Here is a 14,042-nt window from a genome sequence, read left to right on the forward strand (position 1 = left end):
CACAAGAATTACATGGTTTTGTGTTCCCTTCCTAATATTGCTTCATGATGGAAAACATGCTTCTTTTGCCTTAAAATTGCCATATTTTGATCCTCTTTTATTACCATTCGATGCCATGATGTGTTTGTTGAATGATTCCAGGGTTTATAGGGCAAGAATGGCCTAGAAGAGAGAAAGAAAGCATGCATAAGTGGAAGGAACATGAAGAATTGAATTTTGGGGAATTCAGCTTCGACGCGTATGAGCACCTCACGCACACGCGTGGGTGCGGAAAGCTGGGAATGGCACGCAAAGATTGGCGCATCCGCGTGGATTAGCGAAATCTCCATCGACGCGCACGCATGCTGGACGTGCACGCGTGGATCACAAAATTCAATCGACGCGCATGGGTGCATGATGCGTACGCGTGACAAGCTGCACATGACCTCATTAAAAGAAATCGTGCCTGGCAATTTCTGAGGCTCAACAGGCCCAAATTCAAGCTGGTTCTGAATGGAAAAGACCCAAGAATCCTAGGGGAAAAGGGGGGATCATTCATTACACACTTATAGACAATTTTAGCTAGTTTTTGTTTTTTTTTTGTTCTTCTAGAGGGAGAAACCCTTGTTCCTCTCTAGATCTTGTTTGATTTGATCTTCCCTTGTTGAATTCTGAATTGGATCTTGTTGATTTCTAGTTTTGGTTACTTAATTTGAATTTCTTAATATAATTTTGTTAGATCTTGTGTTAGATTTATGTTTTCTTGTCAATTGTCATTTTCTACCCATTTTGTGAATCTTGTGGATCTTGAATTGTTAATGTTACATTGATGATTTCCATGATTAATTGTGTTGTTTGAGTGATTTTCCATTGATAATTGTTAGTGGGTACCTTTTAATTTCAATTTAATTGCATTTTGAATATGTTTTTTAGTGATGTTTACCATGTGTTTGATGAAATATTTCCTTTGATTATGGAGTAGTTTTCTTTACTCTTGGCCTAGGCTAAGGGAATTGGGTAAACTTGAGTCATTGGGTCTAATGGATTTGATGATTTGAGAACCCTTAGTGGTCAATTTGATAACCATTGACACTAGCCAACTACTAAGTCAATTGGTAGCTAGGTTGGACCTTTTGGATTGATGTTGACCAAGCCATTTAATATACTTCAAGTATAGAAGTAAACTTAATGAGTTTGGTTCCTCATAATTATCAAGATAAGGTTATTAGACAAGGATAGTGATCCCAATTCCTATGCCTAGCCAAGAGTTGCTTTTATTAATCATATTTGAAACCCAAAAATATTCCAATTGCTTTGTCTTAGTTATAGTTACTTGTTTAGTTAGAGTAGAATTACATTGGATGTTCTCTTATTTGTTTGGAATTGCTCATACCTTGCTTTAGTTACTTGAATTAGTTTTTTCCACATTAAGATTTCTTGCTTGTTAAGTATCTTAGTTTAATTTCTTGCTCATGACTTGAAACCCTGGAATTCTAACCAATGTTAAAGCACATGTTTGCCCATTCCTTGTGAGACAACCCGAGGTTTGAATACTTCGGTTACTTTTATTGGGGATGAACTTGTGAGAACCAATTCCTTAAAATTTGATCCGAGGGTCGATTATCGGTTTGGACTATAACATTACGAAACCAATTTGAGAAATTCTAGACCGGTATAAATCCTTGGCGCATCACTCGGCCTACAAGAAAAAGAGCTCAGAGCATATCTAAACAGCTTGTTTGGACTAGGAGATACTCTAATCCAACCCCTTGGATATATATCACTACACACAACCTTTGGAAAGGAAACCCGATCAAGGACACTCAACATAGACTACATTGTAGTCGACGTGAGCTCAGCCTACAATGCCCTGATAAGGCGGACAACGCTATATCAGCTTCCCGCAGTAGTTTCAACTCCACATCTATGCATGAAGTTCCCAACCCCAGAAGGGATCGCCATGATAAAAGGAAACCAGAAAATTGCACGACGTTGTTACAACGAAAGTCTGAACCTTAGAGGAAAATGAGAAGAAATTAACAGTATCGAACTCGGAAGAATTCGGGGTCGAGAAGAACTTCGTCCACAACCTGAGGACGAGATCGAGGAAGTCCAGATCGGAGATATCCCAGATAAAACTACAAATATTGGAGCAACTCTTAAAAGAGACATAAAGGAGTCTCTGATACAGTTCCTAAGAGATAATGCCGATCTCTTTGCATGGAAGGCCGTAGACATGCCGGGCATAGATCCCAAACTAATGTACCACAAACTGGCAGTATACCCAGGATCTCGGCCAGTACAACAGAAGCGTCGGAAGCTCAGACCAGAAAGATCCCAAGCTGTGGAAGAACAGGTACGAGCTCTATTGGAGGCATGATTCATAAGAGAAGTCAAGTACCCACTATGGCTAGCCAACATTGTATTGGTGAAAAAGTCAAATGGAAAATGGCGAATGTGCACTGATTACACCGATCTAAATAAAGCATGTTCAAAAGATCCCTATCCACTCCCAAGCATAGACACTCTAGTGGATGCCTCCTCCGGATACAAGTACCTTTCCTTCATGGATGCTTATTCGGGATACAATCAAATCCCAATGTACCCACCTGATCAAGAAAAAACCTCATTCCTAACCCCAAGAGCAAATTACTGTTATGTCGTCATGCCATTCGGACTCAAAAATGCAGGAGCTACCTACCAAAGATTAATGAATAAGTTCTTCGCGGACCATATCGGGAAACTCATGGAGGTATATGTGGACGAAATGTTAGTAAAAACACAAGGTGAGGAATCATTATTGTCCGACCTCGCCAGAATGTTCGACACCATTAGAAAGTATGGCATGCGACCTAATCCCGCAAAGTGTACCTTTGCAGTAGAAGCCGGAAAATTCTTGGGTTTCATGCTAACACAACAAGGAATTGAAGCAAATCCGGATAAATGACGAGCTATACTCAGCATGAAAAGTCCGACCTACGTCAAAGAAGTACAACAGCTCAACGGAAGACTGGCAGCCTTGTCCAGATTTCTAGCCGGATCGGCCATAAGATCTCTCCCCTTTTACGCCACATTAAGGAAGGACAAGTGGTTCGAATGGACCACAGAGTGCGAGCAAGCTTTCCAGGATTTCAAAAAATTCCTAGGACAACCACCCATTCTTACTCGACCACGGGAAGGAGAAGCACTCATATTATACCTCGCAGTGGGAAGTCGGGCAATAGCCTCAGCACTAGTCAGAGAAGATGAAAATGGGCAACAACCCATCTACTTCATCAGCAAAGCCCTACAAGGGGCCGAACTGAACTATCAAAAGATAGAAAAGTTCGCCTACGCTCTCATACTAACTTCTCGACGACTTTGCCCATATTTTCAAGCTTACACTATCAAGGTTCAGACTAACCAACCTATAAAAGGCATTCTACAGAAGACAGACGTAGCTGGAAGAATTTTACAGTGGGAAGTCGAGCTATCTGAGTTCTACCTTTAATATGAAGCTCGCACGGCCATCAAGTCTCAGTATTTGGCCGACTTCATTGCTGAGTACACTGACACCCCGGGAACTCCTACAAAATGGAATCTCTATGTAGATGGCTCTTTAAACAAAATCGGGAGTGGTGCAGGTGTGATAATAGAAAGCGACTAGGGAACCCAAATCGAACTCTCCCTAAAATATGAGTTCCCTGCTTCAAACAACCAAGCTGAATACGAGGCATTACTAGCTGGTTTGAGACTGGCTAAGGAGGTTAGAGTTCAAAAGCTTATTATCTTCAGCAATTCGTAAGTAGTCACCTCACAAATAGCAGGGAGTTATCAAGCTAAAGACCCTACCATGAAAAAGTACCTAGACAAAACAAGGGAACAACTCGAACAACTAGGGGAATATGAGGTCCACGATATCCCCTGAGAATAGAACGCTCGAGCTGATGCACTCTCAAAATTAGCCAGCACCAAACTAGGGGGCAATAATAGAAGCCTCATCTAAGAAATACTGCAAAGCCCATCAATCTCAGAGGAAGAAAAGGTCCTAGCCATATCAGGTCAGGATCAAGGATGGATGACCCCCATTATCAACTACCTCAAGTCAGAGACGCTCCCTACAGGTAAAAAGGAGGCGAAGAGGCTAAGACGAGAAGCACAGTACTACACCATCATAAACAACATCCTATACAAGAGAGGGATCTCGACACCCCTATTAAAATATGTACCGACCTCCAACAAAAAGAAGGTCTTGGAAGAAATACATAGTGGCATATATGGCAACCATCTTGAAGCACGAGCTCTCTTCAAAAAAGTACTCCGAGCTGGATTCTTTTGGCCGTCCTTGCAAAAGGAAGCAACAAAGTTCGTAAAGACATGTCCACCATGTTAGAAACATGCTAACTTCCATATTGCCCTACTAGAGGATCTTATTAGTGTAACATCACCTTGGCCGTTTGCAAAATGGGGACTCGACCTCCTGGGACCCTTTCCCCAAGGATCGGGACAAGTCAAGTTCCTCATTGTAGGGGTAGATTACTTCACAAAGTGGATTGAGGCAGAGCCCCTAGCTAATACCACTGCTCAAAAAAGTCAGAAATTCTTATACAGAAATATTGTTACAAGGTTTGGGATTCCCTACTCCATCACCATAGATAATCGAACTCAATTCACAGACACAGGCTTCAGAAAGTTGGTGGCAGACTTGAAAATAAAGCACCAATTTACATCCATAGAACACCCACAAGCTAATGAACAAGCAGAAGCAGCTAACAAAGTCATATTGGCTGGGTTAAAACGGAGATTACAGGATGCAAAAGGAGCCTGGGCTGAAGAGCTCCCACAAGTCCTATGGGCATATCAGACAACTCTATACTCCACCACAAGGGAATCACTTTTCCGACTGGCTTACGGAATGGAGGCAATGATCCCAGTGGAGGTCGAAGAAGGATCCCCCAGAACGATCTACTACAGTGGAGAGGCCAACTCCCAACTTCAAAAGGAAGAGCTCGACCTACTTCCAGAAATTCGAGAAAGAGCTCAGATCAGGGAGGAAGCGTTAAAACGTCGAATGGCCTCAAGATACAATCGGAAGGTAGTACAGCGAAGTTTCGCCAACAACGACCTCATTCTAATCCGAAATGATATCGGAACAAGTCGACCAGGAGAGAGGAAGCTAGCAGCAAACTGGAAAGGACCCTACCGAGTCACAGAGGTACTGGGAAATGGCTACTACAAGATGTCCGAACTCGAGGGGCGAGATCTACCAAGGTCATGGCACACCTGCAACCTAAGAAGGTATTATAGTTAGTAGGTAATAAAGATCTTAGGTCAAGGTGCACTCTTTTTCCTGAGAAGGTTTTTTAACGAGGCACCAAGCCAAGATCTATAAAATTGCTTGATTTAGAGGGGTAAACACCCATATGTATATATTTTTTTGCCTATATATCTACTTTCTATTGGAATAAAACTTTTCAGATTATCTACAAAGTTTCTCTACCAAGACGCATTAATCTGAACGCAAAAATCCATCGCCCGATTACAAAGCTACAGGTTGGCAAGGTGAAAACCAAATTCAGCGCCCGACCACGATGAAAATCGAATTCATCGTCTGAAATTCTACAAAGGTCGGCAAGGTGAAAACCAAATTGACCGCTTGACTTCGACAAGGTTGGCCAAGTGAGAATCAAACTCACGCCCAACTTCGACAAAATCGGTAAGATGGAAAAGCAACAGAAAAGCGACAAAAGCTATAAAAAGTAATCCATAGAAAGAGGCCTGATGAGGTCTGAGTAAAAATGGATTGCTAAAAATAACTTAGAACGGACTGACATGAAGAAGTCAGACTAATCGACTAAAGCGACAAAAAGTTATAAAAAGTAATCTATAGAAAGAGGCCTGACGAGGTCTGAGTAAAAATTGATTGCTAAAAATAACTTAGAATGGACCGACATGAAAAAGCCGGACCAATCGACTAAAGTGACAAAAAGTTATAAAAAGTAATTCATAGAAAAAGGCCTGACGAGGTCTGAGTAAAAATGGATTACTAGAAATAACTTAGAAAGAATCGACTAGAAGAAGTCGGACCAGACAGATCAAAGCGACAAAGTTATAAAAAAGTAATCCATAAAAAGGGGGCCCTGGACAGGTATTACTAAAAATGGATTGCTAAAAATAACTCAAGAAGATTCGACAAGAAGAAGTCGGACCAAACCAACGAAAGCTACAGCTCGGATCAACGCAAGAAGTCGGACCCATAAAAGGCATGCACTAAAAGGGACACAGCTTAGCCCAAAAAGACACGACCTCACGACAAAACTACCAAACTTGTTTAGAAGGTGTTCTATGAAAATACTAAAAAAGTCTTCAGACAAGTCATCATATCAACAAAAGAGGTCGGACAACCGAATCTCAATACCTTGCAGAAGATATACAGAAATCCCAAAAAGCCACAACCTCACAACAAAGCTATCAGAATTGTTCAGACTAAACTAACAAGGTTCTACAAGAACACTAGAAAGTTGTTGACCAAAGTTAACCTTAAAAGGTCACTTCGACTTGGGCAGAAAAAAGGCAATCAACAAAGAGGTCGGACAAAAACTCCAACACTCCAAAGATTCCTTGAAGCCCAGAAACATATAGTCAACATATCAGACGAGCTGTTATAATAGAAAGCAGGCCACCTGAAAGGCGACCTCAAAAGTTCAAATAGTATTTTCCTAAAAAATAGTTGCTACGAAAAGCAACCAAAAGTGTCAAGATCAACACCATAATTACAGAAACCAAAGTTTAAAAGCTCACAGACCGGGCTATATAAAATACATCAAAGAAAAGTCATCAAGGGTCCAAGTTCTCCTCAGCAGCAGCATCCTGAGTTGTAGAAGGAGGAATAGTCTTCAAAGGAGTCACGTCCATGGTCCCATCCTCACAATTGAGTATCTCACAATTCAGATCGGGTTGGGAATGGTCGACCTCGGCAGAAGGATTTGAAGAAGGGGGAGGATCCTCTCCTTCATCCTCATCCAAGGCAGGGACGAGTTTTTCATCCTCCACGATGTTGTCCAAACTAAAGAGAGTCAAGTCGAGCTCGGGAGTAAGAACTCGAACATGAGCCTTCAAGTTTTCATAGGCGTCAGTCACACTGCCCACAAGATGACCCTGGAGCTCAGCATAGTCAGCATGAGCAGACTCCAGCCTCTCCTTGGCCTCTAACAGCTCGCCATAGGTTTGAGTATAACTCTCCTTCGACATCTTGGCCATCTCCTCGGCCAAATTTGCAGCCGCCTTAGCTCGGGTAGCACGAGACTTTTCCTTCTCCAAATCCAACTCCAGCTTAATAACTCTAGCATCAAGCTCATCCTTCAGACATTTGATCCTATCAAACTCCGACTTCGCATCCTCCAAAAACTCCTTAGTTGCATGAACTGGGAAACCCTGGATAGTTCAAGACAAGGCCACACCCATATGGGCCATCCGAATGCTACTGCTGGTAATAAAATTCAAATGACGAAGAATGGACACATCGTCCAGGGGAAGTCGACCAAAGGGGGCAATTTGGTTATCAACAAACCCCACCGCATAAAAATCAGGGGCGTCCAGGTCGTAGGGCTCAACAGTCTTCTGCTTCTTGGGAGGAGGACCACCAACAGAAGGAGAAGCAGCACCAGAGGTCGAATAGGGAGGATCAGAAGAAGCCAGACGAACCTGGGGAGTCAATATGACCTTCCTCGACCACAAAGTATCCGACGTCGACTTCTTCTGATCAGCCTTTAAAGATTCCTCCCCATAAGCTTTGGCCGAGATGTTCTGAGCCGTGGTCGCCTTCCTCGCCCTCTTAAAAGCCTTCATGGAGTCAGTAGTCTTCCCCATCTTTGAAAAAATAAAACAGCAAAACCAAAGTTGCAAATAAGAAAGAGATGGATTGATGGTGCACGAAATTGTGATCCCTGGTAATGGCTCCAAAAACTTGGTGCTCTAATCTTAATTTATAATTTGTCACAACTTCGATACAACTAACCAGCAAGTGCACTGGGTTGTCCAAGTAATAAAACCTTACGTGAGTAAGGGTCGATCCCACGGAGATTGTTGGTATGAAGCAAGCTATGGTCATCTTGTAAATCTCAGTCAGGCGGATATCAAATGGTTATGGAGTTTTTGAATAATAATAATAAATAAACAGAAAATAAAGATAGAAATACTTATGTAATTTATTGGTGAGAATTTCAGATAAGCGTATAGAGATGCTTTCGTTCCTCTGATCTCTGCTTTCCTACTGTCTTCATCCAATCAATCCTACTCCTTTCCATGGCAAGCTTTATGTAGGGCATCATCGTTGTCAATGGCTACATTCCATCCTCTCTGTGAAAAAGGTCCAAATGCTCTGTCACGGCACGGCTAATTATCTGTCGGTTCTCGATCATACTGGAATAGGATCCATTGATCCTTTTGCGTCTGTCACTACGCCCAGCACTCACGAGTTTGAAGCTCGTCACAGCCATCCCTTCCCAGATCCTACTCGGAATACCACAGACAAGGTTTAGACTTTTCGGATCTCAGGAATGGCCATCCATGGGTTCTAACTTATACCACGAAGACGCTAATAACTCGAACTCGGTCCCCTGTATTAGATATCCAAGAGATATCCATTCAATCTAAGGTAGAACGGAAGTGGTTGTCAGGCACACGTTCATAAGTTGACAATCATGATGACTGTCACGATCATCACATCCATCATATTGGAGTGCGAATGAATATCTTAGAAGCGGAATAAGTTGAATTGAATAGAAAAACAGTAGTACTTTGCATTAGTCTTTGAGGAACAGCAGAGCTCCACACCTTAATCTATGGTGTGTAGAAACTCTACCATTGAAAAATACATAAGTGAAAGGTCCAGGCATGGCCGAATGGCCAGCCTCCATGATCTAAGAACGAAATGTCCCAAGATGTCTAATACAATAGTAAAAAGTCCTATTTATACTAAACTAGTTACTAGGGTTTACAGAAGTAAGTAATTGATGCATAAATCCACTTCCGGGACCCACTTGGTGTGTGCTTGGGCTGAGCTTGAAGTTTACACGTGCAGAGGCTTCTTTTGGAGTTGAACGCCAAGTTGTAACGTGTTTTTGGCGTTCAACTCTGGTTCGTGACGTGTTTCTGGCGTTTAACTCCAGACTGTAGCGTAGAACTGGAGTTCAACGCCCTTTTGCGTCATCTAAACTCGGGCAAAGTATGGACTATTATATATTGCTGGAAAGCCCTGGATGTCTACTTTCCAACACCGTTAAGAGCGTGCCATTTGGAGTTCTGTAGCTCCAGAAAATCCACTTTGAATGCAAGGAGGTCAGAATCCAACAGCATCAGCAGTCCTTCTTCAACCTCTGAATCTGATTTTTGCTCAAGTCCCTCAATTTCAGCCAGAAAATACCTGAAATCACAGAAAAACACACAAACTCATAGTAAAGTCTAGAAATGTGAATTTAACATAAAAACAAATAAAAACATCCCTAAAAGTAACTAGATCCTACTAAAAACATACTAAAAACAATGCCAAAAAGCGTATAAATTATCCGCTCATCACAACACCAAACTTAAATTGTTGCTTCTCCCCAAGCAACTGAAAATCAAATAAGATAAAAAGAAGAGAATATACTATAAATTCCAAAATATCAATGAAACATAGCCCCAATCAGATGAGCGGAACTTGTAGCTTTTTGCCTCTTGAATAGTTTTGGCATCTTACTTTATCCATTAAGGTTCAGAATGATTGGCATCTATAGGAACTCAGAGTTCAGATAGTGTTATTGATTCTCCTAGTTTAGTATGTTGATTCTTGAACACAGCTACTTTATGAGTCTTGGCCGTGGCCCTAAGCACTTTGTTTTCCAGTATTACCACCGGATACATAAATGCCACAGACACATAACTGGGTGAACCTTTTCAGATTGTGACTCAGCTTTGCTAAAGTCCCCAATTAGAGGTGTCCAGAGTTCTTAAGCACACTCTTTTTTTTGCTTTGGACCTTGACTTTAACCGCTCAGTCTCAAGTTTTCACTTGACACCTTCACGCCACAAGCACATTGTTAGGGACTGCTTGGTTTAGCCGCTTAGGCCAGGATTTTATTCCTTTAGGCCCTCCTATCCACTGATGCTCAAAGCCTTGGGATCCTTTTTATTTACCCTTGCCTTTTGGTTTTAAGGGTTACTGGCTTTTTGCTCTTGCCTCTTGGTTTTAAGAGCTTTTTGCTTTTTTCTGCTTGCCCTCTTTTTTTTTTGCAAGCTTTGTATTCACTGCTTTTTCTTGCTTCAAGAATCATTTTTATAATTTTTCAGATTATCAAATAACATGTCTCCTTGTCATCATTCTTTCAAGAGCCAACATATTTTACATTCATAAACAACAACTTCAAAAGACATATGCACTGTTCAAGCATTCATTCAGAAAACAAAAAGTATTGTCACCACATCAATATAACTAAACTAAGTTCAAGGATAAATTCGAAACTCATGTACTTCTTGTTCTTTTGGATTAAAAACATTTTTCATTTAAGAGATGTGATGGATTCATAGGACATTCATAACTTTAAGACAAAGTTACTAAATACTAATGATCATGTAATAAGACACTAACATAGATAAGCACTTAACATAAAGAAAACGAAAAATAGAAAATTTGAGAACAAGGAATGAGTCCACCTTAGTGATGGTGGCGTTTTCTTCTTGAGGAACCAATGATGTCCTTGAGCTCTTCTATGTCTCTTCCTTGTCTTTGTTGCTCCTCCCTCATAGCTCTTTGATCTTCTCTAATTTCATGGAGGATGATGGAGTGCTCTTGATGTTCCACCCTTAATTGTCCCATGTTGTGTGGAGGAAAATGTATCCCCTGAGGTATCTTAGGGATCTCTTGATTTGCAGTCAAATGTTCTACCACTGAGCTATAGACCCTTGAGATGAATCTCTTCATCTCCTATGACTCGGAGGTGGAAGCTTTTGTCTTCCCTTTCCTCTTTCTAGAGGTTTCTCTGGCCTTAGGTGCCATCAATGGTTATGAAAAAACAAAAAAATGTTATGCTTTTACCACACCAAACTTAGAATGTTGCTCGCCCTCGAGCAAAAGAAGAAAGAATAGTAGAAGGAGAAGAAGATATGGAGGAGATGGAGGGATGTGTGTATTCGGCTATATGGGTGGGCTTGGGTGGGAAAGAGATTTTGAATTTTGAAGGTAGGTGGGGTGTATGGATGTGAGTGGTGAATGGAAAACAGAAGGGATGACTGTGAATGGAGAGAGAGAGAGGGTGATATAGGATTATGAGGAGGGAAGGTGAGTGGAAGTATGTGGGGATCCTGTGGGGTCCACAGATCTGAGATGATCCTGTGGGGTCCACAAATCCTGAGGTATCAAGGATTTACATTCCTGCACCATTGAGGCATGTAAAATGCCTTTGCATACAATTCTGGCATTTAAATGCCGAATTGATGCTTGTTCTGGGCGTTCAACGCCCAGATGCAGCATGTTTCTGGCGTTGAATGCTAGTTCTATGCTTGTTTCTGGCGTTCAGCGCCAGCTTTCCTCAGTGTGCATTCCTGGCGTCTGAACGCCAGGATGCTGCTTATTTTGGGCGTTCAACGCCAGATGCTCCTTACTGGCGTTTAAACGCCAGTAAGCCCTTCCTCTAGGGTGTGATTTTTCTTCTGCTGTTTTTGATTCTGTTTTTGATTTTTCTATTTATTTTGTAACTCCACATGATCATGAACCTAATAAAACATGAAAGAACAATAAAAATAAAAATAAAATTAGATAAATAAAAGTTGGGTTGCCTCCCAACAAGCGCTTCTTTAATGTCAATTGCTTGACAGTGAGCTCTCATGGAGCCTCACAGATGTTCAGAGCATTGTTGAGACTTCCCAACACCAAACTTAGAGTTTGGATATGGGAGTTCAACACCAAACTTAGAGTTTGGTTGTGGCCTCCCAACACCAAACTTAGAGTTTGACTGTGGGGCTCTGGTTGACTCTGCAGTGAGAGAAGCTTTTCATGCTTCTTCTTCATGGTTACAGAGATAGATCCTTGAGTTTTAAATACAAGGTTGTCCTCATTTAGTTGAAGGACTAGTTCACCTCTGTCAACATCAATCATAGCTATTGATGTGGCTAGGAAGGGTCTTCCAAGGATGATGGATTCATCCTCATCCTTCCCAATATCTAGGATTATGAAATCAGCAGGGATATAAAGGTCTTCAACCTCTACTAACATGTCCTCTACTTGTTCATAAGCCTGTTTTCTGGAATTGTCTGCCATCTCTAATGAGATTCTAGTAGCTTTTACCTCAAAGATTCCCAGTTTCTCCATTACAGAGAGGGGCATGAGGTTTATCCCTGACCCAAGGTCACATAGACCCTTCTCAAAGGTCATGGTGCCTATGGTACAAGGCATTAGGGACTTTCCAGGATCCTGTTTCTTCTGAGGCAATCTCAGTTGATCCAATGCTTTTAGTTCATTGGTGAACAGGGGAGGTTCATCTCCCCAAGTCTCATTACCAAATAAATTGGCATTCAGCTTCATGATTGCATCAAGGAACTTGACAACTTGCTCTTCAGTAATATCCTTATTCTCTTCAGAAGAGGAATACTCATCAGAGCTCATGAATGGCATAAGGAGGTTCAATGGAATCTCTATGGTCTCTAGATGAGTTTCAGATTCCTTTGGTTCCTCAGAGGGAAACTCCTTATTGATCACTGGACGTCCCAGGAGGTCTTCCTCCTTGGGATTCATGTCCTCCTCCTCTCTTGTGGGTTCGGCCATGATGGTCAATTCAATGGCCTTGCACTCTCCTTTTGGATTTTCTTCTATATTGCTTGGGAGAGCACTAGGAGGGGTTTCAGTGATATTCTTACTCAGCTGGCCCACTTGTGCCTCCAAATTTCTAATGGATGACCTTGTTTCAAACTCAGAGTGGCCTTAGATAGATCAGAGACTAAATTTGCTACGCTAGATGGATTCTGCTCAGAATTCTCTGTCTGTTGCTGAGTGGATGATGGAAAAGGTTTACTATTGTTAAACCTGTTTCTTCCACCATTATTAAAGCCTTGTTGAGGCTTTTGTTGATCCTTCCATGAGAAATTTGGGTGATTTCTCCATGAGGGATTATAGGTGTTTCCATAGGGTATGTAATTCACCTCTGCTATTGCAGGGTTCTCAGGATCATAAGCTTCTTCCTCAGAATATGCCTCTTGAGTACTGTTGGATGCAGCTTGCATTCCATTCAGATTCTGAGAAATCATATTGACTTGCTGAGTCAATATTTTATTATGGGCCAATATGGCATTCAGAGTATCAATTTCAATAACTCCCTTCTTCTAAGGCGTCCCATTACTCACAGGATTCCTCTTAGAAGTGTACATGAACTGGTTATTAGCAACCATGTCAATGAGTTCTTGAGCTTCTGCAGGCGTTTTCTTTAGGTGAATGGATCCACCTGCAGAAGTATCCAATGACATCTTAGCTAATTCAGACAGACCATCATAGAATATATCCAGGATGGTCCATTCTGAAAGCATGTCAGAAGGACACTTTTTGGTCAGTTCCTTGTATCTCTCCCAAGCTTCATAGAGGGATTCACCTTCTTTCTGTCTGAAGGTTTGAACATCCACTCTAAGCTTACTCAGCTTTTGAGGAGGAAAGAACTTGGCTAAGAAAGCCTTGACCAGCTTATCCCAAGAGTTCAGGCTATCCTTAGGTTGAGAGTCCAACCATATTCTAGCTCTGTCTCTTACAGAAAATAGGAAAAGCATGAGCCTGTAGACTTCAGGATCTACTCCATTAGTCTTAATAGTGTCACATATCTGCAAGAATTCAGTTAAGAACTGAAAGGGATCTTCAGATGGAAGTCCATGAAACTTGCAGTTTTGTTGCATCAGAGAAACTAATTGAGGTTTAAGCTCAAAATTGTTTGCTCCAATGGTAGGGATGGAGATGCTTCTTCCATGTAAATTGGAATTAGGTGCAGTAAAGTCACCGAGCATCCTCCTTGCATTATTATTATTTTCGGCTGCCATCTCCTCTTCCTGTTCGAAAATTCCTGCAAGGT

General features: G+C 41.6%; 1 non-coding gene across 1 annotated transcript; it reads left to right on the forward strand.

Moving 5' to 3' along the window:
- The first annotated feature begins 13,506 nt into the window (after positions 1-13,506).
- On the forward strand, positions 13,507-13,614 carry LOC112760081 (small nucleolar RNA R71). Its single transcript, XR_003180537.1, has one exon. It is a non-coding gene; the product is annotated as a small nucleolar RNA R71 (small nucleolar RNA).
- The last annotated feature ends 428 nt before the right edge of the window (positions 13,615-14,042 follow it).

Source organism: Arachis hypogaea, chromosome 16 (genome assembly GCF_003086295.3).
Source record: "Arachis hypogaea cultivar Tifrunner chromosome 16, arahy.Tifrunner.gnm2.J5K5, whole genome shotgun sequence".
In the NCBI taxonomy this organism is placed as follows: domain Eukaryota; kingdom Viridiplantae; phylum Streptophyta; class Magnoliopsida; order Fabales; family Fabaceae; genus Arachis; species Arachis hypogaea.